The sequence below is a fragment of the Scyliorhinus torazame genome, chromosome 11 (assembly GCF_047496885.1).
Source record: "Scyliorhinus torazame isolate Kashiwa2021f chromosome 11, sScyTor2.1, whole genome shotgun sequence".
Lineage (NCBI taxonomy): Eukaryota > Metazoa > Chordata > Chondrichthyes > Carcharhiniformes > Scyliorhinidae > Scyliorhinus > Scyliorhinus torazame.
The window spans coordinates 74,823,473-74,850,871 of record NC_092717.1 but is presented as its reverse complement, the minus strand read 5'-3'; the positions used below and the strand labels follow the sequence as shown (position 1 = coordinate 74,850,871).

At 45.6% G+C, this 27,399-nt stretch overlaps 1 protein-coding gene and 1 long non-coding RNA gene across 4 annotated transcripts in view; one reads left to right on the top strand and one right to left on the bottom strand.

Annotated features, from left to right (window-relative positions):
* The window catches only part of rad21b (RAD21 cohesin complex component b), a 146,702-nt gene that overhangs the window by 91,103 nt on the left and 28,200 nt on the right, over nucleotides 1–27,399 (bottom strand). For 2 of the 3 annotated variants that reach the window (XM_072467416.1, XM_072467418.1), the window contains exon 1: nucleotides 19,738–19,887. The exons of the other annotated variant lie outside the window; for it this stretch is intronic. The gene's annotated coding sequence lies outside the window, so the exon portion shown is untranslated. Of the gene's footprint in view, nucleotides 1–19,737; nucleotides 19,888–27,399 lie in introns of those variants that run through there. 3 annotated transcript variants of the gene reach the window in all.
* Nucleotides 20,121–27,399, top strand: part of LOC140385351 (uncharacterized) — a 30,137-nt gene continuing 22,858 nt past the window's right edge. Inside the window, exon 1 of the long non-coding RNA XR_011933339.1 lies at nucleotides 20,121–20,272. This is a non-coding gene — a long non-coding RNA (uncharacterized lncRNA). The remainder of the gene's footprint in view (nucleotides 20,273–27,399) is intronic.

Here is a 27,399-nt window from a genome sequence, read left to right as displayed (position 1 = left end):
CAGCTGATACTTGTTCGGGTATCAGACGCCCGATCGTAACTGCTCTTCTGGTTCGAGGGATAGAACCACTACGGCAGCCCCACCACGATGACTACATTTTTGCCCGTTCTTGTCGGTTGCTCAGGCAGTGGAGAAACGGCGTGAGACCCCCCCCCCCCCCGCTGGTCAATCACACTTGGGTAGGGGAGATACGGCATTGGTAGCCGTCCTACCCGGGGACTCCATCCACCTCTTACCCGTCGCGGCCCATACGCACCTCATTTGGCATTTTTCATTTCAAAAAGTTTTGTTTCTTTAGGGAACCTTTAGGTTGCCTGCCATCTGCTATTTACATCCTGGAACATTTGGATGGTAAATCAGCACTGGCTCGTCATTGGGAAGTGTGTCGTGTCCTAAAATTTGGTTTTGGGGGGAAAAAAATGAGGGAGTCACACATAGTGACCAATTATAAGGGAATAATTGGCACCAAAGGACAGACATACTAGCATACCAGATATTAAACAAAGCTAGTTACAGACATTATGCTTGTTTCTACAGAACTCCAGGACCGGAGAAAATAAAAAGAGAAGAAAGAGAAGGAAAGAGGACAGCCATGAGGTCTTCCTTCATCGTGATCAACATTCTGCTTTTGGACATTTGGTTGCGCGTGAACGCGAACCCCATGACTTCAAACCTCCCAGCCGTTAATGTTTCACTGCCCCGCAGTACCCAGAGCCCAGTCACCAGCAACCCTGCATCTTCCTGGTGTGCCAGGTTCATAACCTGGTACTCCCTGTCCTACGTGATCGAAACACTGTTAACGTTGGCGATACTCTGCTGTGTAGTGCAGACTATGCGCCTACGTAAATGGAGGAGAGCCCCGACCAGACCCCCGACATCTATAATAAAATAATAAAGTGCATTCACTTGCGTTTATTGTTGTAAATAAAGAGATGCACAAAACCTTTTCATGAACAAAAAAAAATTTGTATGACCCTGAGCTTGACTGCCAAGCCAGGAAAGATTGTATGATATACTGTGATTTTTGTTGTATGATTGAGGAAGGTCGGATAATGGAATGTTTAGCGAGGGTAGTATATTAAGGATAAATTAGAGGTTCCAAGTTTGTTATATTGGAATGCATGTCCCTGTCTGACATAGCGCCCTTAGAATTGTTAGTTAAAATGTTTGTGCATACTATGGTCAGTGCAGAGGCCATGTAGGAGGTGTCCCCCCCGGTCATGGAATGGAAAGTAACAATAATGATGTGATCCTTCACGCTTCGCGTTAGGATCACAAGGAGGGAATGTAGCCATGTAAAATGGCTGACTCCCGATTAGAATGGCCAAACCCCGATTTAAAATGGCGAACGGAAGAGGCTGATGGGAAAATCAGCCAACAGGACTCAAACAGACAGCTGCAGGTAAAACAGTGTATTCGCCTCTGGAGAAGCCAGACCAAACCGATACCTGCAGCCATCAACATGACAACATCCCAGCCATCTGCATATTAATCAGCAATCCCCGGGAACAATTGATACAAAATAGACACACAAAGCTGACCCAGACCTTTCGGCTCCAGCAGGAGCTGACACAAAGAGAGGTAAACGACCACCCCTCGATCAAGAAATCGCTCCAGTATTGGAGAATATCGAACCAAGTGATTGGGACCAAGTCCAATCACTTGGAACCAGGTACAAGGTCCGCCCCGAGAGGCGGGAAGTCCCTGGGGACTATAATAGGGGCCAAGTTCAAATCGACCCTTCTTCTCCGCTCCGCACCCTTCGAGACCCTTCTGCAAGAGAACGTAAGTTTTACTCCAACGATCGCTACCAGATAGGCACTCCTGACTATCGACTTGTACCAGCTTTTGAATCCCGCAGGCTCAGAACCCATTCGAAAGGCCATTCGTTTCCCTGACCTGGTGGGCCATTTCCAAAGTTAAGTATTGGCCTGTTAGTTGTAGGAAGTAGCTTAGAAGTAGAATTAATGTATAAGTATTGATTGCTGTATATAATAAACGAGCGCTTATTTAACTCTTACTAAGCGGTGTGTTGGATTATTAATCATTACTCGGACTTGAACCACGTGGCGGTATCAGAAAGATACCTGGCGATTCAAGAGCAAAGGTGACAGAATTAGAGCAATTAAACTAAGGCTAAAACGAGCAACAAAAGGCTGAGGGACTTGAGGCTGTTTTCGTTAGAGAGAAGGTTAAGCGGTGACTTAATAGAGGCATACAAGATGATCAGAGGATTAGATAGGGTGGACAGTGAGAGCCTTTTTCCTCGGATGGTGATGGCTAGCACGAGGGGACATAGCTTTAAATTGAGGGGAGATAGATAAGACAGATGTCAGAGATAGGTTCTTAACTCAGAGAGTAGTAGGGGCGTGGACTGCCCTGCCTGCATCAGTAGTGGGCTAGCCAACATTAAGGGCATTTAAATGGTCATTGGATAAACATATGGATGATAATAAAATAGTGTAGCTGGGCTTTAGATTGGTTTCACAGGTCGGCACAACATCGAGGGCTGAAGGGCCTGTACTGCGCTGTAATGTTCTATTCTATTCTATTCTAACCAGCACATCTTTGGACTATGGGAGGAAACCGGAGCACCCGGAGGAAATCCATGCAAACACGGGGAGAATGTGCAGACTCCGTCCTTGTGCTTCTCTAGCTCCTGCGCCATTACACAGTCAGCATGTGTACCATGATGGCCGCAGCCGCCTCCACCATCATGTCTCCCTCAGATTCCCTCTTTGAAAAAAGGACCACGGTGGGAGACAACTTTCCTGCGACTTGCTTATGTAAAGATGAGACGTGAAGGTTCAGTTGGGGCGCTCGAGAGTTACAAGTTAGCTAGGAAGGACCTAAAGAGAGAGCTAAGAAGAGCCAGGAGGGGCATGAGAAGTCTTTGGCAGGTAGGATCAAGGATAACCCTAAAGCTTTCTATAGGTATGTCAGGAATAAAAGAATGACTAGGGTAAGAGAAGGGCCAGTCAAGGACAGTAGTGGTAAGTTGTGCGTGGAGTCAGAGGAGATAGGAGAGGCACAAAATGAATATTTTGTGTCAGTATTCACACAGGAAAAAGACAATGTTGTCGAGGAGAATACCGAGATACAGGCTACTAGACGAGACGGGATTGAGGTTCATAAGGAGGTTTCACAGGTCGGCGCAACATCGAGGGCCAAAAGGCCTGTACTGCGCTGTCATGTTCTATGTTCTCATGATGTCACCAGAAGTACATATTCCTGACCTGCCTGAGTTTTCCAGACACGAGAGCACCCTTCAAGCCAGGAGGTTGCCTGTGAAGCAGTGGCAGCCTCCCATTGGCAAGCTTGATATCTGTCAGAACCAACGGCTCCATTCAACTAGGAGAGGTAAAATTAAACTATCTTCATTCTCTCACCATCTGTCTGTAAGCAGAGACATTTGTTGTTTTAAAATAGGCTGTTGAGCTTATTCCAAAAACCCTTGCTTTGTGTCATCAATTAAGTGAGCAACAGCATGCTCACATGATTAAATCAGAGGTTTAGTTCATTCACACAACTTCACACACCGGACACGCGGGAGAGGACTTTTACAACTATAAATAATTTAACAGCCAAAAGAAACACTGAAATAGGAATCAGTTCACATCATTCATAGAATTCAAAGTGCAGATGTAGGCCATTCGGCCCGTCAAGTGTGCACTGGCCCTTGAAAGAGCACCCTACTTCAACCCACGCCTCCACCCTATCCCTGTAACCCAGTAACCCCACCTAACCTTTTGCGCACTAAGGGGCAATTTAGCAAGGCCAATCCACCTAACCTGCACATCTTTGGACTCTGAGGGGAAACCTGAACACCCAGAGGAAACCCACGCAGACACAGGAAGAAAGTGCAAACTCCACAGTCACCCGGGGCTGGAATTCAACCTGGGACCCTGTAGTTGTGAGGCAGCAGTGCTAACCACTGTGCCACCCTATAAACAACTTCAAAGAGCTTGTCTAGGATTTCCAGAGTCCAGGAAGTTTGAATCCAGACATGGTACCTTCATTGTGAAAATCCAGTGAGGGGGTTCCTCACAGAAGTGCAGAATTCCTTTATGGTTGTGCCATAGTGAGATTCATTTGACATTCAGAGACTTGGTCTGCCTGGCAGACAACGGCCTGTGGTTTCCAGATAAACAGGTTTCAAGTAGGGCTTGCTGCAGGTTGGTTGCTCAGTCTGGAGTCCTACTGTCAGAGGTTTGCAGGTTGGTGATAAGTCAGCAGACTGCGTAATGAGGCTAGAGATGTAATATTGAATACCTGCACCAAGGCTAGATGCTTGGATCATGTGATGACACCCACTGGAGTTAATTGCAGCTCAACAAGCTGTTATTAAAATAGTTGGCCAAAATCCATGCTCCCCTCAAAAATGGGATGGTGGCTGTTCGTACCTCTGCAGGTATTTCTCTCCATTTGTTGTAGTCCAGACTAGGAGAGCCATATTGTCTGTTGGTCCTCTGGTTTTGTAGATTATAATGTGTTAAAAATTAGGCTTGAGATTCCACAAGGGTGAGGCTGGAACTTCTGTTCTCGTAACTGCCGTTGGAAATCTCCAGAAACCGTGGCCAATTTTGAGTCATGTGACTTGTAGCAGTCGTCATTTGGTTCACCAAAATTCATTTTTAAATAAGCCAAAAGAATAAAGTTTCAAGGACTTTATGAGCTCCTCATGTCTTATTGACATGTCACAATGGGGAAGGCAGGGGTATGGGGGGAGCTTCTATCTCCCTCCTGGTCAAAAGCCCGAACCCTTATGGCCTTTATTTCCCACATTTGTTGTCAGCAATTGAGAACAGAACCCCCCGCCCCCCCCAATTACTTCAGCAGAACCCATCTCTGACAGTAGGGCTACAGTTCTTTTATTACTAGAGGTTTTCTTATTGGCTCTCCAGACTTTTGAGTCCACTGCTCTTAGTTGTATAGGGTTTTCAGAGGCAACCACCAAATTGGCTACTTCTTCGAAAATCTCTTCCTTGGACCACTGCTGGCATTCCAAAGCTCCTGACCCAGCTCAGCGCAGGGTTGGGAATCTGGGATGAAATTTCAGCCCATTCAGACAAAAAAAAACTATCCTGGACACACACACAAAAGTCATTACCATTTTGACATGAGCTAGTTAGCTTCTCCCAATCTATATTCTCTACGAAAACTATTATTGTTCCATATGCTTGCCTAATCTCAGGTATCACTTCAAAGCCAGGAGGCCTTTACACAACTTCAGGTACAGTTTCTATTTCATAATTCAATCTTAAATTTAAAGCCTGCACTGCCTGCTCATCACTCATTATATCCTCTATCTTCACAATAATGATCTGATTATTCCTTTCAAGGTTACTTTCCCCATCATTTTCCCTATCTTTCCTGTAGACCATTAGTTTCCAATCCTGACTTTCAGCCATGTCTCCATATTGGCTACCATGTTATACAGTATCCAAGTTCGATTTGTATTTGTAATCCTTGTGGTTGCATAAAGAATGTTAATTTGGGCCACATACCCTTACACAGCAGCTCCTAAACTGTGGGCCGCAACCCTAATTGAGGCGAAAACAATACAATCACATTCATCACCCGCCCCATTACCTTGTTCCGTCTCATTGCAGAGATAATCACAAGACAAACCCTCTGTGTTGGACACATTGATTGCCTATGACAACTCTGATCAGGGGTGCTGTATGCAACCAAGTGGCTGCATAAACACATTAGTGAGGTTTCTGGAGCAGCTTCTCAGACCGGTGGAAATGGAAACGAATATGGATTCAGCAACCAGAGGCAGCCCAATCATCAAGGACCCAGGATTTCCATATTTATATATGTTGTATTGATGTAGAAACTGCAATCTGTAATAAATATGTACTGAATGTTACTGCGCTTTATTGCTCTTTTGTTTTGTTGGCATCTTGAATTGTATTAATTTTCAAGTTTAAAATAGGGTCGCATTGGATATAGTTTCACACTCAGTTGGCTAGACAGCTGCTTTGTGATGCAGAGCGAGTCTAGTAGCACGGGTTCAATTTCTGTACTAGCTGAAGTTATTCATGAAGGCCTGCCTTCTCAAACTTGTCCCTCATCTGAAGTGTGGTGATCCTCAGGTTAAATCACCACCAGTCAGCTGTCCCCCTTAAAGGGGAAAGTAGCCTATGGTGATCTGGGATTATGGCACGTGCTCTCCCCCTTAAAGGGGAAAGTAGCTTATGGTCATTTGTGATTATGGCAACTTTACCGTACCTAGTTCCCCACTCTAATTCAAATTACCCTGAACCAGAGAGATTTGAGAGAGACTTTTACGGCAGAGTGGTTCACTCAAGACAGTCTCCTTATCCACAAACTCCTGTGCACTGCATTCCAGATAGGCAATCTGTTCGACCATCTGAGCTTTCTAGAAGTAGCTTTTAGTCAGTTGTGTGTTAGCACTGCTGCCTCATAGCGCCATGAACTCAGGTTCAATTCCAGCCTTGGGCAATTGTCTGAGTGGAGGTTTCACTTTCTCCCAGTGAGTGCGTGGGTTTTCTCTGACCGTCCAAAGATGTGCAAGTTAGGTGGATTGGCCATCATAAAATTGCCCCTTAAGTGTCATGGGATGTACAGGTTAGGTGGGGTAATGGAGATAGGGTGGGGAGTGGGCCAAGGTAGGGTACTCTTTCAGAGAGTTGGTGCAAACACGATGGGCTGAATGGCCTCTTTCTGCACTGGAATGATTCTATGATTAAGACTACTTAAATTTACCAAAAATAGATTTACGGTTCGTCAATGATTTACAAAAACCCTAAAACCTCACCAATCAGCTCCTTCATTTTTTATGCAATGATCTCTTTTCCCTCACTCTCATTCTCCAAATTCTTGAATTATATTTAAAAACTAAACAGGCAAAACGTGTTATGCAGATATTTGTCACGCAAACTTGCTTTACATGCCTTGGATTCTGCAGCCCCTCTCTAAGAATTGATTAGTGATGTCAGTTTGACATCACTTCTTTGATTTGGTCTGCTCCCACAACTTTATGCTCTGCATCTAATCCCTTGGGGTGTGCTTTTCTCCAGGTATTTTCCTTTTCCCCCTTATTGTTAGAAGGTGGAAATTTAGTGACCTACCATTCCATGGATACCAACATCCTGAACAGCTATTTTTCATCTGTAGGCCTGACAGCGAATGCACCAGTGGTTTAATTGGTCAGCAAATCACCATTGCAAAACTGACTCTAGTCACTGCTCCACAATCATACGTGCTCTCAGATCTAAAATAATCCATAGCTAGGAATATTGCCTAAGTTTTTAAAAATTCAAGTCTGGGTATGCAGATTACAAAAATTAAGATCTTCCCAAGGCCAAAGAATGGCGGGGAAATGTTTGAAACAGAGAATTTTTCAGTGGGTAAATATCACTCAAAGCAGTGTGGTTAAAGGGATAGAACATAGAAAAGTGATGGCTAATGCATAACATTTTATCGACCTAATGTTTAATAACCATTGCCATATTTGATCGAGCAGGATTAGTTCAGTAAAGTTCTGTTAACTGTAAATCTGTTGTATTCAAAGCTTGAAGTTTGTCTGATATTTTAACCTACGTTCCAAATTTCTTAAAAATAATTGTATGGTTTTCACCTTGTCTCATGAAGCAATGAATCAAAATAATGTTTAAAAAATAGTTCCGACACAGATTTAGTGAATAAATTGAATATAAAGTTGCAGTACTGAGCTAACAAATGATCGACATAACATTCCTTTCAAGTGATGTTTTAAGGATGCTGTGATATTGCTTTGAGAGAATATGCTAGTGTAAACATGTCAATCGCTGAAGCAGTGATGTAAAACATGCTTTTGACAGCCTGGCAGTCTGTGTTCAATTTCAAGATTAGACGCATTTGTTGAGCTCACCTGTATTAGTATGGGTCTTCAAATAATATTTACCAATTCTGTGTGTGTTATTCATAGAATTTACAGTGCAGAAGGAGGCCATTCAACCCATTGTGTTTGCGGCCCTTGGAAAGAGCACCCTTCTTAAGCCCACGCCTATCCCCGTAACCCCACCTAACCTTTTGGACACCAAATGGGCAATTTAGCATCCACCTAATCTGCACATCCTTGGACTGTGGGAGGAAATCGGAGCATCAAGAGGAAACCCACGCGGGCACGGGGATAAAGTGCGAACTCCACAGTCACCCAAGGTCGGAATTGAACTTGGGTCCCTGGTGCTGTGACACAGCAGTGCTCAACATTGTGCCATCGTGCTGTCTAGAAAATTAGAAAGCCAAAGTATTGGTGAGTTTGTGTGAAGAAATCAAATAAAGCAACAAGTATTCTGAAAGAAAAAGGAATCCTATACTCTAAACTGAAGTGGATTATGCACTCTTTCTTGGGACAGTAACAAACATTGCTGTGGCCTATCCTGGACACCATTACATAGGCAGGAAAGAAAAACAGCTGATTCTACCAAAATGATCACCCCAATTATCCAACTTTGTAAATTAATTACAGTTAATCTCTTCCTGTCCTCCCTTGGCAAAACTTTTTATAAGTCTCACAATGGATATATACGTATGGTACTTGCATATTGCTATCTAGGTATCTTACTGTGAAGGACAAGCCAAAATCAAAGATTTAAGCATTTAGTGGTACCATATGCAGCAAAGAATATCAGTATAATTGGATCAAACGGAGCTGGGGCACATCTGATACTGGGGAAACCCAATTATGGCTGCAGTAAAACTTGACAACGGTGTAAGAAATGGTGGTATCCATCAAATCGGTATGAGCTCTAGCTTTGGATGTTCATGAATATTCTCAGCCCAGAGCTGCAGAGTACTTCCTGAACTCCGTTGTGACCAACATTTTTTAAATTAAATCTTCAGGCTTGTCACAAAGTGGCAAGACAAATAAATGCAGGTAATCTCCACCAAAGACCCCTGCAAAATGTTATTGTGTAAAGTTAGTTATTCTTGTGTATGGCATTTGAAATTTATTTTGCAGTCATGGCCATTGTATTTAACCCAGAATTGAATCTGCAGGATGCATTTTAGGCTGCTTTGCGGCCATGCACAAGTGCAGTTTAGCAGGGTCTCCAAAAAATACAAAGATGAATTCATGCAATGTTTTCAGGCCATCTTCAAAGAGCAGCACACCTTCTAAGGCCAACAAGAGAGCAGGCTATGCTAGACTTGATAATGTGCAATGAGACCGATTAATTAATGGCCTTATAATAAAGGAAACTTGGGCGTTCATAACATTACCGAATTTTGCATTCAGTTTATGGGCAAGGAGTATGGATCTAAAACTAGTGCTTTAAACCTAAATAAAGAAAATTTAATGGGCATGAAGACAAAGCTGGCTAAAGTGAGCTGACAAATTAGGTTAAAGGGAAGGACAGTAGAGATGCAGTAGTAGACATTTAGAAAGAAATATTGATAATACTCAGGGAAGATACATGCCTGTGAGAAAGAAGAGTCTAGGGGGAAGGACCTAAAGATTAAAATATAGTAAAGCATATAGATCTGTCAGGATTAGTGGTGGTTAAAAGACTGGACATAATATAAAAACCAGTGAAGAATGGCTAAAAAAAAATGTGGGCGCAATTAAGTGTACAAGAAAAAGATGGTTTGAAATATAATAATGGATAATCAGAGTTTCGACAGGTAGTTACAAAGGAAAAAATAAAAGTGAACAATGATGCTCTACAGAGTGTCTGGGGAATCAATAATGGAAAATAAGGAAACGGCAGGTGAATTGAACAGATAATTTGCTTCTGTCTTCACTGTAGAGGATACAAATAACATCTCAGAAATAAGTATTCATCAAGGCAGTGAAAGGGAGGAAGGAACATAAACAATTATAATCACCAGGGAAAGAGGAATGAGAAAATCATTTGAATTAAAAGCTGACAAGTCCCCAGGATCTAATGGACTCCATCCTCGAGTCTTAAAATAAGTAACCGCTAAGATAGTAGTGTCTTGGTTTTAATTTTCCAAAATTCCCTAAATTCTGGAAAGGTTCCATCAGATTGAAAAATAGCCAATGTAACTCCTCCAAGATGAGTGGGAGACGGAAAACAGGAAAACACAGGCCGGTTAACCTGTAATCCTGGGGTGAAGGGGTTCATCATTCATACAGAAAATGTTGGAATCTATTAAGGAAGGTAAAGCAACGGCACTTAGAAAATGTCAACGCAATCAGGCAGGGTCAATATAGTTTTGTGAAAGGGAACCTTGGCTAATTTATTGGAGCTCTTTGAGTAAGTAACTTAGATAAAGGGGATCCTGCGGGTGTGCTATACTTTGATTTCCAGAAGACATTTGACAAGGTGCCACATCAAAAGTCAGCACACAAAATAAAAGCTCACACTGTAGGTTAACATATCAGCATGGATAGAGATTTGGTTAGCAAACAGGAAATAGAGTAGGCATAATTTGTTCTGGTTGAAAGTGGAGTGCTACAGGAATCAGTGCTGAGGCCTCAACTATTTACAATTTATATAAATGACTTGGATGATGGAACCAAATGTATGGTTACTAAATTTGCTGATGACACAAAGATAGGTAGAACAGCAAGTTGGGAAGAGAACACAAGGAGTTTGCAAAGGGATATAGATAGGTTAAATGACTGGGCAGCAATATGAAAGATGGAATATGATTTGAGAATATATGAACTTGTCCATTTTGGCAAGAAGAATATAAAAAATTAAAAAGCAGCATGTTATTTAAATGGGGGGGGGGGGAACTGCAGACAGAAAGATTGGAGTGCCCTGGTAAATGAATCACAATCGGTTAGTATGCAGAGTAATTAGGAAGGCAAATGCAATATATAGAGTGAGAATGTTTTGCTAATGTTGTACAGGACATTGGTGAGGCCACATCTAGACTATGATGTAGTTTTGGACTCTTTATTTAAGAGAAGACATTACTGCATTAGAAGCAGTTCAGAGAACACTCACTCGATGAATCCTGGGGTGAAGGGGTTTATCCTGTGAGGAATGGTTGGACAAATCCGACCTCTGACAAAAACTCTGTTAAAGGCCCCCAATATTTTTTTTTCATTGTTAACAAGTTTAGTATTCAAATCAAAAAAGGTCATCTACAACAACGAATGTAGAAAATTAACAGTTATTTCTATGAAAAATCATATATTCCTTGAACTTGTTCCAAATGCCTCGACAACCTAACACTCATTGAATAAACTAAGGAAGATTGTCTGAGTAGTTTTAAATGGTTGAAGGTTTTAATGCCAAGTACTCCATAAAGGAGAGGCGACCAATTTACCACTGGTTTTACCAGTTGAGTAATCTCAATACGCATAGCTGGTGGCTGGTTTAGCACACAGGGCTAAATCGCTGGCTTTTAAAGCAGACCAAGGCAGGCCAGCAGCACGGTTCAATTCCCGTACCAGCCTCCCCGAACAGGCGCCGGAATGTGGCGACTAGGGGCTTTTCACAGTAACTTCATTTGAAGCCTACTTGTGACAATAAGAGATTTTCATTTCATTTCATTTTTCATTTCATTTCATAGCAGTGCATTTCCTAACAAAAACTCACACTTAGGTAACACTTTTAAACACAGAAAATTTGACACGGTACATTATCAAACAAAATCTGTGGGCCGTATCTCAAACAACGACGAATCAGATTACAGGAGAGAGATAAATCACCTAGTTGCATGGTGTACCGAAAACAACCTATCTCTAAATGTCGGTAAGACCAGGGAACTGATCATCGACTTCAGGAAGCGTAGCATGGCACACTCCCGGCCGCATCAACGGCTCCGAAGTGGAAATGGCTCCTGGGGGTCACTATCACCAAAAGCCTGTCCCACTCACATTGATGCAACAGTCAAGAATGTCCAACAACGTCTCTACTTCTAATGGAAGCTAAAGAAATATGGCATGTCTGCATCGACTCTCACAAACTCCTACAGATGTGCGACAGAGAGCATCCTATCCGGCTGCATTCGATATGGCAACTGCTCGGTCCAAGATCATAAGAAACTGCAGTGTGGTGAACTCAGCCCAATGCATCACACAAGCTTGCCATCCCCACATTGATTCTGTATACACCTCCCGTTGCCTCAGGAAGGCAGACTGCATTATCAGAGACCCCCCCTCACCCAGCCACTGCCTTCTTCCAGACCCTTCCATCAGACAGAAGGTACAGAAGTCTGAAGACCCGCACATCCAGACATAGGAACAGCTTCTTTCCCACAGCTACAAGACTCCTCAACGACTCCCCTTTGGACTGATCTGTTCCCTGTAGGAACACTATTCACGACACCCTATGCTGCTGTTGCTCATGTATTTGCTGTTTGGCCCCTTGTTCCGCACTGTAACCAATCACTGTTTGTCGATGTACCATTTGTCAATGTTCTCTGTTGATTATTCTTTTTGTCTACTATGTACATACTGTGTACTCTCCCTCGGCCGCGGAAAAATACTTTTCATTGTACTTCGGTACATGTGACAACAAATCAAATCTGTGGCAACGCAAGGATTTTTTTAAAAACTGCTCATGGTTGGGATCTGAATGTACTACCCGAGTGTATGGTGGAGGCATTAAAGAGAGAGTTGGATCATTTACTGAAAAGGAAACATTTACAGTGCTATAGGGAAAAGTCAGGACAGTAGCACTATGTGAATTACTCTAGCAGAGAGCCAGCACAGACATAATAGGCTTCCTTCTATGCTGTAATCATTCTGTGTACCATCTATGAGATGCACTGTAGCAATTTGCAAAGGCACCATCATCAGCATTGCCCAAACCCAGGCACTACCAGCCAGAAAAACAAGGGAAGTAGCCACATGAAACTACCACCCACCACCTGCAAGCCCACTTCCAAGTCACATATCATCGAACTTGGAATTATATTGCTGTTCCTTTTTGATCGCCAGGTCAAGATCCTGCAACTCCCAAGCTTATAGCACTGTGGGTGCACCTACATCACAGACTTCAGTGGTTTACAAAAGGCAGCTCCTCCACCAGCTTCTCCGTGACAATTAAAAGCAGCAACATTGCCAGCAACCTCACATCCCATGAAAGCATTAAAAAAAAACACATCTCATTTCCATTTATTAACATTTATAGATGTAACACCTGCGATGGATTTTGTCACTCGTTTATCACTACTTTGCATAATAAAGGATACTCAAATCCATTGTATCACCACATACCAAGGTTCCCCACGGTAGGCTATTGCAGAAAATACGGAGGCTGGTGACTGAGGGTGATTTAGAGGTGTGGATCAGGAATTGGCTAGCTGAAAGAAGACAGAGGGTGGTGGTTGATGGGAAATGTTCAGAATGGAGTTCAGTTACAAGTGGCGTACCACAAGGATCTGTTCTGGGGCCGTTGCTGTTTGTCATTTTTATCAATGCGCAGAAGGGTGGGTGAGTAAATTTGCAGACGGCACTAAAGTCGGTGGTGTTGTCGACAGTGTGGAAGGATGTAGCAGGTTACAGAGGGATATAGATAAGCTGCAGTGCTGGGCTGAGAGGTGGCAAATGGAGTTTAATGTAGAGAAGTGTGAGGTGATTCACTTTGGAAGGAATAACAGGAATGCGGAATATTTGGCTAATGGTAAAGTTCTTGGAAGTGTGGATGAGCAGAGGGATCTAGGTGTCCATGTACATAGATCCCTGAAAGTTGCCACCCAGGTTGATAGGGTTGTGAAGAAGGCCTATGGAGTGTTGGCCTTTATTGGTAGAGGGATTGAGTTCCGGAGTCAGGAGGTCATGTTGCAGCTGTACAAAACTCTGGTACGGCCGCATTTGGAGTATTGCGTACAGTTCTGGTCACCGCATTATAGGAAGGACGTGGAGGCTTTGGAGCGGGTGCAGAGGAGATTTACCAGGATGTTGCCTGGTATGGAGGGAAAATCTTATGAGGAAAGGCCGATGGACTTGAGGTTGTTTTCGTTGGAGAGAAGAAGGTTAAGAGGAGACTTAATAGAGGCATACAAAATGATCAAGGGGTTAGATAGGGTGGACAGTGAGAGCCTTCTCCCGCGGATGGAAATGGCTGGCACGAGGGGACATAGCTTTAAACTGAGGGGTAATAGATATGGGACAGAGGTCAGAGGTAGGTTCTTTACGCAAAGAGTCGTGAGGCCATGGAATGCCCTACCTGCAACAGTAGTGAACTCGCCAACATTGAGGGCATTTAAAAGTTTATTGGATAAACATATGGATGATAATGGCATAGTGTAGGTTAGATGGCTTTTGTTTCGGTGCAACATCGTGGGCCGAAGGGCCTGTACCACGCTGTATCGTTCTATGTTCTATACTAAATATAATGGGCCCCTTTTGAGCTGTATACTGTACAATGGTGAGGTTAACAGCACTAACCATTACGTTTAAAAATAAAAGTGCACAATTATTTTTTTTTCACAATTAAGGGGCAATTTAGTGTGGCCAATCCACCGATCCTGTACATCTTTGGGCTGTGAGGGCGAGACCCAAACAAACACGGGGAGAATGTGCAAACTCCACATGGACAGTGACCCAAGGCCAGGATCAAACCCGACTCCTTAGCACTGTGAGGCAGCAGCGCTGACCACTGCGCCACGCCTCGCAATTACGTACATAGAAATCAGACCGCTATTTTCAGCGGTCTCACACAAATGCATATAAAGAAGGAAGTGAGCAGATTGCTGTCCAAGATGTACTGCACCTCCAAAAACTGCATAGTACCAAAGACCTGCCATTTGTTGCTAAGTTTATCTTAGGTATGAAGTAAACTCACCAGAAAAATTCAGGGCTTGTCTATTTCAGTTAACGTGGGGTTTTAACAGTACGGTACATTTTAATTACTGTTAAACAACTTCTCTGACACTCAAATCAACTTTACAACTGTGATGACTAATTCCTTTAATTACTATTGGAGATTTTTTTAAAATTAGAATGGAGATACATAAACAAAAAACTCTCAATTTTAACCTAATTGGTTTCTAGCACTGGAAAATTAACATGGTATTTCCGGCACCTGTTCCCGTACCAGCCTCCCCGAACAGGCGCCGGAATGTGGTGACTAGGGGCTTTTCACAGTAACTTCATTTGAAGCCTACTTGCGACAATAAGCGATTTTCATTTCATTTCATTTCATTTCAACAGTACAGATGGAATTGACGCAAAAAATTTCCAAAGTTGACAAATCAATTTAGCTACAAATGACGTAGGACTTACAAATGTGCAAAATGGTATTGAGGAGACAGTAATAAACTACTCGCAGGTCTTAAACTGATTGATATATAGCATCATTGCAAACTTAATTGAAATAACACAATTTGGCATCAATTTGTATTAGTTCAAATCCAAATGCTTACCTATAGCAATTGATCAAAACAGCTCACTTAAAATTTTCATGGTAGTGCCAATAAAATAGCTGTGGACATCACTGGTAGCAAAGGAATAGGCAGCACAAAATTGAAGGAAAATAAATTACAATAATCTTTAGCGAGGATCTGGGATGATATCTGGGTGGCACAGTGGTTAGCACTGTTGCTTCACAGCGCCAGGGTCCCAGGTTCGGTTCCCAGCTTGGGTCACTGTCTGTGCGGAGTCTGCACGTTCTCCCCGTGTCTGCGTGGGTTTTGTTCGGGTGCTCCGGTTTCCTCCCACAAGTCCTGAAAGATGTGCTATTAGGTAGTTTGGACATTCTGAATTCTCCCTCGGTGTACCTGAACAGGCACCGGAATCTGATGACAAGGGGCTTTTCACAGTAACTTCATTGCAGTGTTTTTAAAAATAAATTTCGAGTACCCAATTCATTTTTTCCAATTATGGTGCAATTTAGCGTGGCCAATCCACCAAGCCTGCACATCCTTGGGTTGTGGGGGAGAAACCCACGCAAACACAGGGAGAATGTGCAAACTCCACATGGACAGTGACCCCGAGCCAGGATCGAACCTGGGACCTCGGTGCCGTGAGACAGTAGTGCTAACCACTGCACCAACGTGCTGCAGTGTTAATGTAAGCCTACTTGTGAGAATAAAGATTATTATTTACCTTTTAGTTCTCGACAAGGCATAGTCCTCCGACTTGTTAACCTGAGCTTTAATCAACATAAATACTGCTTATTCTGTTCAGCATTTTTTGTTTAGAGCTTATTCTTTCTGTAAGCTAGTCACCATGGACCCATTTACATTCTGATTTCTTCTCTATGTGACTGCAGTTCTCCACTCATTTCGTTGACCATGCCCCATTAATTTACAATGGTATTTTATAATTTAAAAATAAACCCTGAACCAACCCCAAATGGAAGGACAAAATCCATCAGTGGTATTCTGCACACATTCAGTCAAGTGCGTATACGCAGACAGGTATTGGTGGTCGTCTTTGCCACCATCTTGTGTTGACAGGGGACAAACAGAATAACTTAACATATTTTTGTGCTTATGGAGGTGTTCTGAGGTGTTATATCCAGTCAAAATGGAGTCCATAAACATTAAAGATCTCTCAAAATAATTTTATGTAAAATTAATATGACGCGTAGTCCTGTAGTCCTTCCAACGAAATTAGCAGACATTTATTCAAGTTCGTCGCCAAAAAGACAGCCATTGTTTTAAATATGTAAAATGCTACAGAGTGGGTAGTCATAAAATTACACTGCGGCAATCAGTTATACGGGTACACCAAATTACAAAATAGTCACACACTGCCGAATAATGTATATAAAGACAACATTTTTAGAATTGTTAGAAGTTGTTTTTAAACAAAACTCTTGACATGAAACAATTGCACTTAAAGACGGAGAATTGCAAAATTAAACGATGGGATTTTTTAATTTCAAAATTAATTCATGGTTTTGGAACCAAAAAAACCTCAAAGAAATCCAAGTAATTTTTATGGAAAAATGCACTGGCAGCCTGAATCTTTTTGTTCCAGTCAATCTGGAAACTACAAAGTGGTGTCTGGACATTTCATAAAATGCACAAAACTCTAGATATGGTAGCATGAAGTACGAGAATAAAATCAGATGCTACATTAACCCAACTCCTTTCAAATTACAAGTTAACGTTCAAATCTCAATGTAATAACCATATACAATATCCATTTTTATTAATATAATCACCATGTACGATTTATATTTTTACCTTTGCCACTGAAGGTGAGCAGAGCTAATGTTTTTCGTCCCATTTGTTCATCTGTTTCTAAATGACATATTTCAAACTCTAATGGATGGATTTCAATAATATTTGGTACAAAACAGGGTATGGCGGCCCAAGGAAGAACTGATTAGTTTTTGGCAAAGATGCAGTTCCAGATCCTGGTTTTTTTTAAAAAACAAGATTTGTTAATTAATGTTTTCATAATGTTGTGGGTTTTATTTAGAATGCTCTGGATTGTATCAGCTGTTGTGATCAAATTTGTCACAGCTGTCAAAAATGTGAAGAGAATTTTCAGAGCAGGTTGTGGATTGGTATTAACCCTCTTCAGTGAGATGGGAGCTCTTAATAGAAAGATTGTTTTCAGCATCGTAGCTACAAAACATCAACCAAACATGGAAAAATCTCAAAGAAGAACAGTGTAACTGTGATAACATTGAGTTAACACAGCTTGGCAGAGATATGTGCTCTGAGTGCCCCCTTCATTTGTCATTAATGTTTCTATCCCCATTCATACAACATAATCAGCTGATACGCAAAATCAAAGAAGCCCAGTTTTCCACAGAATGCTTAATCTTTGGGTTTGTATTGTTAATACAATCCCTCTGAACACATTTAAAAGTTGGATGAACTATTGTGGAACACTAAGAAATAGATTTTATAAATCAGTCAGAATATCATGTTGGCTACATTGCATTATTCCATCCATATTTCAAATGTCTAAATTGTATTTAAAGTCTCGTATTTCTAGTTCACACAGTAAGATACATAAGAGATGAACACTAGAAACAGAAATTAGTAATATGGTTGGGAGGTGATTGCAGGACTTGTGAACACATTAAGTCATCTCTCCAGAAGAACTGCAGTCATCATTAAGAATAAAACATTGCACAACAGTCATTTGTCAACAATGCAGTAATTCAAGAGTTTAAGCATATCAGTGTAACAGATTGAATTACAGCCTTGCAGCGTTGTGCCATATAAATAATGCTAAATATGTTTAACAGGTGGTGGATTTCACCAAATATTGTGCGTTTTTATTGGCACAGAAAAAAGTGTTCAAATTCAAGAACTCTCACTTACCCTATCCTAATTTGTATAGATTTTCTAAGTTGTAAACCGCTGCACATTTCAAGACAACTTTGACTGAAAAGAGTGGTATAAATTATTTCTCCTTGTTACTATCATGCAAAGATTCGATTCCCACTCCACACAAATAAGTTACCAGATAATCAAGATAATTTCTCTTGAATTTATTTGAGAAACTAATATTGCACAACTGAAATGTTCTCTTTTCTGCATTTCCTTTTGTACAGTAAATTCAGCGGCTCACATGAAAATTCTGACCAGTTAAGAAAATATTAATATTGATTTAAAATTCCACAAATGTGTCTGTCCTCTTCTCTTTCCGTATCAAACCTGGTCAGGTCTCACCAAATTCATCTTTCCAACTTAAATGGTGAAATTTGTATTCAAACTACTTTAAAATGTGTTTATTTAGACAGTACAGATTCAATCTCCTTTTCCAACAAACTTTTCCCACCTTCTCTCAGCACACAAAAACTAAATTTAATAATAAAAGTACTTGTTAGTTTGTTAACATTACACTCACATAAAAGGGTTGGAGAAATTCAGTCAGGGCAGACCAGTGAACTCAAGAGATCAGGGCTGAGACATGAAAAATAAACGTTTCTCATGCTGGAGGGCAGCAAAAATCAATTTATAAGGAGAATGGGAATCATACCTGCCGTTGATTTAGACAGATCGCCAACCAGAAAGTTTACAAATTCAACACAATGTTACGAATAGGATAATACAATAGGCGAGATTTTCAGTGCAGAAAATGGACAAAAGACTATATATAGTAATTGATTGGAGCTCGTGTTGTCAGGGCACAGAAACAAATCGATTAAAGCGCGCGATTAAGCGTTGGTACCTAGCAGGAATTCTGTCAGGCGGCGGCTGAGGTGTGTAAACCGCAATAACTGGGTAAATAAATAAAAGATTTCAGGTTAAATTTGGAAAGAGGAGGAGAGAGACGGTGCATCGGGCACTGGATTAAAACACTTGGGAGTTACAAGGCTCCAACCACGATAACACCAGGACATAGGCCCAAAACGATCTGGAAACAGCTGTTATGCAGCTAAAGTCCGCACAGAAAAGGCGAGGGCAGCGGGGGACCGTGATATCTGGGGACCGTGATATCTGGGGCCCGGGACGATTCTTCACTCGATCGAGGAACCGAAAGGAAATTAGTCAGCCGAGGGCCCAGACTCTCCGCAATTTCCTCCGTGTCCCACCCGCTTCTCTGGCAGGCAACCGCGGCTCAGTTCGTCACCCGAGATCGGGGATGGGCCGCTTCTCCTGTACTCCTTCTCCTGTCGTCATTTTACCCTAGTTTCCTCGCCGAACTCGGCAAAGACTTTTCTCACCCATCCCGTGCCCAGGTCGGGGTGGTGATCCCCCCCGCTCTCTTGAAACAGTGCACCCAGTAGAGAGGCAAGACCACAACGGGGTCAGGAGGCCTTGCTCCTTCCCCCAGTGCTGACGTGCGCATCCACCTATAAATAAAGCTTGTGCCGTGCACCAGGCACCAAGAGCCAGCTAACCGCCGTTAACATATTCGGTCGAGCGTTTGCGCCTTGGACTTACAGTCGGCTGCAGCTCTGCTTCCGTCCTGTTGCCGGTGTTTCCCTCCGGCTCCACACACAAACACTACCCGGGAGAGCGAAGCGGTAAACAAGATGGCGGCGGCCGCTGCCGCTTCCCGCCCAAAACTGTTCAAATGAACCGGATGTTTACCGTCCAACCGATAGAGGGAGGCCGAGCCGGACCGGGGACCGTGTAAACACAGCCGAGCCGGACCAGCCCCCGTGTAAACACAGCCGAGCCGGACCGGGGACCGTGTAAACACAGCCGAGCCGGACCAGCCCCCGTGTAAACACAGCCGGGCCGGACCGGGGGCCGTGTAAACACAGCCGAGCCGGACCGGGGGCCGTGTAAACACAGCCGAGCCGGACCGGGGGCCGTGTAAACACAGCCGAGCCGGACCGGGGGCCGTGTAAACACAGCCGAGCCGGACCGGGGACCGTGTAAACACAGCCGAGCCGGACCGGGGGCCGTGTAAACACAGCCGAGCCGGGAGAAGGCGCTTTCTAGGAGGCTTTAGCTCTATTGTATTGAACAAGTGAGTGATGATGGCTCTCTTTGAAAGTTTTTCTTTGTCATGAAGTTTCTATCACAGTAGCACCTCTTCATCGTTTCCAAATTTCGGTGCAAAAATATTCGTGGGTTTGATGTCTCATGTTTCCCTTGTCAGCTAAAACACTATTTCTGCCCAGAAAGAGGGCCCTTCGTGCTGTGCCGACTCTGTGAAAGAGCTACCCGATTACACCTGGTCCCTTATTCTTTCCCCACAGCCCTTCTAACCCAAAACATTAATTTGACTTCCCACCACCAGTTCAGTCTGCGTCTTCCTGTAACTGTCCTCGTTGTTTAGTACGTTTGAAAAGAATGAATTGCCCACATATCCAAGTTCAGACAATTAAAATTAAACAAAAAGAGCAATGGTCCTAAAACTTAACACGGAGGGAACACGCTCTACGCTAATCGGCCGCCCGAAAACGAACTGTTCACTCCTGCTCTTGGCCAATTTCATATCATGGATTTTCCTTGCAGGCATATTACATTGCATTTTATTAAATGTCTTTTGCAAATTCATATACACATTAATTCCATTGCCCTCATTAAACCTCTTCATTATTTCATCAATAAACACAAATCAGGTTAGTCAAAGAGAATTTACCTTTAACAAACCCATGCTGATGTTCATTTATTAATCCATATTTTTCCAAGTGCTAATTCATTTTGTCCTCTACTCAAATCCGCTTGCATCGAAGTCTAACCAACATATTTGCCTTCCTAACTCTTGCTGCACCTCCATGCTTACTTTCAGTGACAAGGATTTGAGTAAAGGAACAAGGATGTCGTACTACAATTGTTCAGGGCTTTGGTGAGGCAGCACTTGGAGTATTGTGTGCAATTTTGGTCTCTTTACTGAGGAAAATATATACTTGCCGTAGAGAGAGTGCAGCGAAGGTTCACCAGACTGACTCACGGGCTGGCAGGATTTAGAGTCTTTTTGAAGAGGTAACAGAAAGTGTCAGTGAGGGTAATACTGCTGATTAGGTGTACATGGACTTTCAAAACGCATTCAATAGACTTCCGGTTGCGGCTATGCCTGGGTAGGTCGCACGTTCGGCAGCTCCTGCCGTGAACGGACTTTTGGGCCCTTTTGAGGAGCCCCAGCGGCACTTGGATGACGATTCCTGGTGTGGGAAGGCAGCAGTAAGGTTCCCCCAGCATTGCATGGAGTGGACCAGGAGTGGAGCGGTCAGAAAAAGGATCTTGGAGAAGAGAGAAGAACGGGTGCGAAAAAGTAAGATGGCGGCGGGCGGAGACCAGGCAGCGCGGGCGCAATGGTCGCGGGAGCAGCAGGAGTTCCTGAAAAGCTGCTTTGCGGAGCTGAAAGCAGAGATGCTGGCCCCAATGAAAGCGTCGATTGAGAGGCTGGTGGAGACCCAGAAGGCTCGAGGGGCGGCGATTAGTGAGGTGCAGCAGAAAGCCTCTGAAAACGAGGACAAGATCCTGGGCCTGGCGGTGAAAGTGGAGGCGCACGATGCGCTGCATAAAAAGTGGCAGGAAAAGTTTGAGGACCTGGAGAACAGGTTGAGGAGGAAGAATCTCCGGATTCTGGGTCTACCTGAAGGTGTGGAGGGGTCCGGCATCGGGGCATATGTAGCCACGATGCTGAATACGCTAATGGGCGCAGGAGCCTTCCCGAGCCCCCTGGAGCTGGATGGGGCTCACAGAGTCCTGGCAAGGAGGCTTAAGGCAAATGAGCCGCCAAGGGCCGTAGTGGTGAGGTTTCACAGCTTTACGGACAGAGAGTGAGTCCTGAGATGGGCAAAGAAGGAACGGAGTAGCAGGTGGGAGAATACGGAGATCTGCATCTACCAAGACTGGAGTGCTGGGCTGGCTAAGAAGAGGGCAGGATTCAACCGGGCCAAGGCGGTTCTCCACAGAAAGGGGGTGAAGTTCGGGCTGTTGCAGCCAGCGCGATTGTGGGTCACTTTTCAGGACGTCACCATTATTTCGATACGCCAGAGGAGGCGTGGACCTTTTATTCAGAACGAAAAATTGGACTCGAACAAATGGTTTGCTGTAGGTTTTGGGAAAGCTGGGGAGTGGGAAGCGGTGATTGGGTGTGATATGTGTGTTTTAATGGGCATGGGTACTGTTTTGGAGCGGCCGCTCCAAGCGTTCGAAGGGGGGAGTGGCAGGAGGCCCTGGGTCGTCGGGAATTGGGGAGAGGCTGCAGGAGGAAGGAGCTGCGCCACGGGGCGGCCCAGGTAGAAAATCGTGGGCTTTTTTCCTGCGCTAAAGAAGAGGGGGTGTGGTCCAATGGGAGGGGCAGTGCCTGAGGGGTGTCCGTATCGATTTGAAGGGGGAGGGGGGGACTTTGACGGGGGATCGTTGGCAGAGGAGGGAGCGGCTGGAGTCAGCTGACTTACGGGAGTGCAATGGGGGGAGCAAGGGGGCTAGGCAGTTTTCTAGCCGGGGGGGGGGGGGACTGGGTTGCTGCTGCATTGATCAAAGGGGAGCTGGAGATAAGAGGGAGAGTTGGGGCGGGGGTCCTCCGCCTGGGGGACTGGAGAGTGCGGGAGGCGGGGGCACGTGGCTGGCCTAAGAAAGGAGATGGCTAGTCGGCCGGGGGCGGGCAGTTGCCCGATCCGGATGATCACATGGAACATGAGTGGCCTGAACGGGCCAGTCAAGAGGTCCCGCACTTAAAGGGACTGAGGGCAGGGGACTGAGGGCAGACTTTGCTATGTTGCAGGAGACGCACTTGAAGGTGGTGGATCAGATCAGGCTGAGAAAGGGATGGGTGGGGCGGGTCTTTCATTCGGGGCTGGATGCGAAGAATAGAGGGGTTGCAGTCCTGGTGAGTAAGCGGGTGTCGTTCGAGGCGCTGAACATTGTGGCTGATAATGGGGGTCGATATGTGATGGTGAGTGGTAGGCTGCAGGGGACCCGGGTGGTGCTGGTGAATGTGTATTGGGACGATGCAGGGTTCATGAAGCGCATGCTGAGTCGGATCCCGGATCTGGAAGCGGGTTGCCTGATAGTATTGGGGGGGGGGGGATCTGGACCCGGTGCTGGACAGATCCAGGTCGAGGTCGGGCAAGAGGCCAGCTGCGGCCAAGGTTCTCAGGGGGTTTATGGATCAGATGGGGGGAGTGGATTCGTGGAGGTTTGCTCGGCCGGTGGCCAGAGAGGTTTTTTTTTCTCCCACGTGCATAAGGCCTATTCACTGATAGACTTCTTTGTGGTGAGCAGGGCACTGATTCCAAGAGTGGAGGGAACGGAACATTCGGCCATAGCGATTTTGGACCACGCCCCGCACTGGGTGGAGCTGGGGGAGGAAAGGGACCAGTGCCCGTTATGGCGCTTGTATGCGGGACTGTTGGCAGATGAGGAGGTTTGTGGGTGGGTCCGGGGGTGCATTCAGAGATATATAGAGGCCAATGATTATGGGGAAGTACCGGTTGGTGTGGTTTGGGAGGCTCTGAAAATGGTGGTTAGGGGAGAGTTAATCTCAATTAGGGCTCACGGGGAGAGGAGGGAGAGGGTGGGGGCGATATTAAGGGTGGATAGGAGGTATACGGATTCCCCTGAAGAGGGGCTGCTGAAGGAGCGACGGAGCTTCCAAACGGAATTTGACTTGTTGACCACGGGGAAAGCTGAGACCCAGTGGAGGAAGGTGCAGGGGGCTGTGTACGAATATGGGGAGAAGGCGAGCCGGATGCTGGCGCATCAGCTACGCAAGAGGGAGGCGGCGAGGGAAATTGGAGGAATCGGGGACGAAGGGGGGAACACGGTGCGGAGTTCGGCTAAAATAAACGAGGTATTCAGGGATTTTTATGGGAACCTGTATAAGTCCGATCCCCCGGAGGGGGGGGGAAGGGGATGCGGCGGTTCCTGGACCAGTTGAGGTTCCCGAGAGTGGAGGAGGGACAAGTGGAAGGCCTGGGGGCCCCGATTGGGATAGGGGAGCTGGTTACGGGGTTGGGGAGTATGCAGGCGGGTAGGGTCCCGGGCCCTGATAGGTTCCAGGTCGAATTGTGGATCTGCTGGGTCCGCTGCTGATGAGAACCTTCAACGAGGCGAGGGAGGTAGGGATTTTCCCCCCGACAATGTCTCGGGCGCTGATCTCGCTGATCCTCAAGCGGGACAAGGACCCGCTGCAGTGTGGCTCGTATAGGCTGATCTCGCTCCTTAATGTAGATGCCAAGCGGCTAGCAAAAGTCCTAGCCACAAGGATTGAGGATTGTGTCCCTGGAGTGATACACGAGGACCAGATGGGGTTCGTGAAGGGCAGGCAGCTAAGTGCAAATGTGCGGAGGCTCCTGAATGTGATTATGATGCCCTCGGAGGGTGGGGAGGCAGAAGAGGTGGTGGCAATGGATGCGGAGAAGGCCTTTGATCTGGTGGAGTGGGAGTAACTATGGGAAGTGCTTGGCAGGTTTGGGTTCGGGAAGGGGTTCATAGGGTGGGTCAAATTGTTATACCAGGTCCCGGTGGCGAGCTTATCTATGAACCGGCAGAGATCAGAATATTTTAGGTTGTACCGTGGGACGAGACAGGGGTGCCCCCTGTCCCCTCTGTTGTTTGCTTTTTGCAATTGAGCCGCTGGCCATGGCGTTGAGGGAATCGAGAAACTGCAGAGGGTTGCTCCAGGGAGGGGAGGAACATCGGGTCTCGTTGCATGCTGATGACCTGCTTTTGTACATTGCAGATCCAGTGGAGGGGATGGTAGAGGTCATGCGGATCCTTGGGGAGTTTGGGGACTTCTCAGGCTACAAGCTTAATGTGGGGAAGAGTGAGCTCTTTGTGGTGCATGCGAGGGGCCAGAAAAGGGGGCTGGAGGAGCTGCCGCTTAAGAGGACGGAGAGGAGTTTCCGGTATTTGGGTATCAAGGTGGCCAGGAGTTGGGGGGCCCTGCATAAGCTTAATTTGGCGTGGTTGGTAGACCAGATGGAGGAAGACTTTAGGCGATGGGATGTGTTGCCACTCTCCCTAGCAGGCAGGGTGCAGTCCGATAAGATGACAGTCCTCCCTGGGTTCCTGTTCCAGTGCCTGTCTATCCTCATCCCCAAGGCATTTTTTAAGTGAGTAAGCAGGAGCATTATGGGGTTTGTATGGGCAAGTAAGACCCCGAGGGTCAAGAGGCTGTTTCTGGAGCGTAGTCGGGACGGGGGTGGGCTGGCGCTACCGAACCTGTGTAGTTATTCCTGGGCAGCCAATGTGGCAATGATTCGGAAATGGGTAATGGAGGGAGGGGGGGTGGCGTGGAAAAGATTAGAGGCAGCGTCATGCGTGTGCACGATCTTCGGAGCATTGGTGACGGCACCTTTGCCGCTACCGCTGACACAGTACACCACGAGCCCGGTGGTGGCGGCGACTCTGAGGATCTGGGGGCAGTAGAGACGGCACAGGGGTGAGTTGGGGGCCTCAATTCGGTCCCCAATACGGAATAATCATAGGTTTGCACCGGGCAGGATAGGTGGCAGATTCCTAAGCTGGCATCGGGCGGGAATTAAAAGGATGGGGGACCTATTTATCGACGGGGTTTTGCTAGCCTGGGGGCGCTGGAGGAGAAATTTGGGTTACCCCCCGGAAATGCTTTTAGGTACATGCAGGTGAGGGCGTTTGTGAGAAGGCAGGTAAGGGAATTTCGGCTGCTTCCCGCACGGAGGATTCAGGACAGGGTGACCTCGGTGTATGGGTGGGAGAGGGCAAGGTCTCGGCGATCTATCAGGAGTTGCAGGAGGCGGAGGAAGCCTCGGTGGAGGAGCTGAAGGGCAAGTGGGAGGAGGAGGTAGGTGAGGAACTGGATGAGGGCTTGTAGGCGGAGGCCCTGGGTAAGGTTAACTCCTCCTTGTCTTGCGCCAGACTTAGCCTGATCCAGTTCAAAGTGGTTCACAGGGCACGTATGACGGGGGCGAGGATGTGCAAGTTTTTTGGGGTGGAGGACAGATGCGTGAGGTGCTTGGGGACCCCAGCGAACCACGCCCATATGCTCTGGGCGTGCCCAGCACTAGAGGGGTTCTGGAAGGGTTTCGCAAAGGCTATGTACAAAGTCTTGGACACTCTGGTAAAACCGAGCTGGAGGATAGCAATATTCGGGGTATCAGATGAGTTGGGAGTACAGGAGCCGAAAGAGACCGGAGTTCTGGCCTTTGCGTCCTTGGTAGCCCGGAGGAGGATTCTACTAATGTGGAGGGATGCGAAACCCCCAAGCGTGGAGGCTTGGATTAATGACATGGCAGGGTTCATCAAGTTGGAGAGGATGGGGGAGATATTAAGGGTGGATAGGAGGTCTGTGCAGAGGTTCTCCAGGCAGTGGCAACCGTTCCTAGACTTTCTCGCGGAACGTTAGGTGGAGGTCAAGAGCAGCAGCGACCCCGGGGGGGGGGGGGGGGGGGGGGAGGGGGTTTGGCTTGTTTTTATTATTGTAAGGGGCGTTTGCCCCATTTTAAATCTCAGTTTGTTAGATAGTTTAACGTTTAGTGGGTTAAGTTGTTGGAGGGAATGGCGTAAGGTCTCCCTTTTTACTTGTCTTATGTATATTTTCTTTCCTTTTTGGAATGTTTTGTAAAAATTTATTGAAAAACTTGAATAAACATATTTTTTTTAAAAACGCATTCAATACAGTGCACACAACAGACTTGTGGGAAAGGTTATAGCTCAGGGAATAAATGGAATAGTAGTAACATGGATACAGAAACGGTTGAATAATAGGAAGCAGGGAGTCAATAGATTTTTTCCAGGCTGGAGGAAAGTTTGCATTGTAGCCCCCCCCCCCCCCCCCCCCCACCTCCCGACCCCTCAATCCTCCTTGAAGAAATTGTGTAAATGACTTCCATCTCTGGGTGAACCCCTCTGCTGACCCTTGCAGACCAAACTTGACCTCCAGCCTCCGTGATTCTGCCCGGTTGCTCACCCACACACCCGCTTTCAGCGGCTCCCGAATCTTGCCACCCTAACAAAATCCTTCTCCGGGCTATCAGGCAGACAAAGGCCAAAACATCAGAACAGAAGAACTAGGAGCAGGAGTCGGCCATCTGGCCCCTCGAGCCTGCTCCGCCATTTAATGAGATCATGGCTGATCTTTGTGGACTCAGCTCCACTCTCCGGCCCGTACACCATATCCCCGAATCCCTTTATTCTTTAGAAAGGCATCTATCTTTT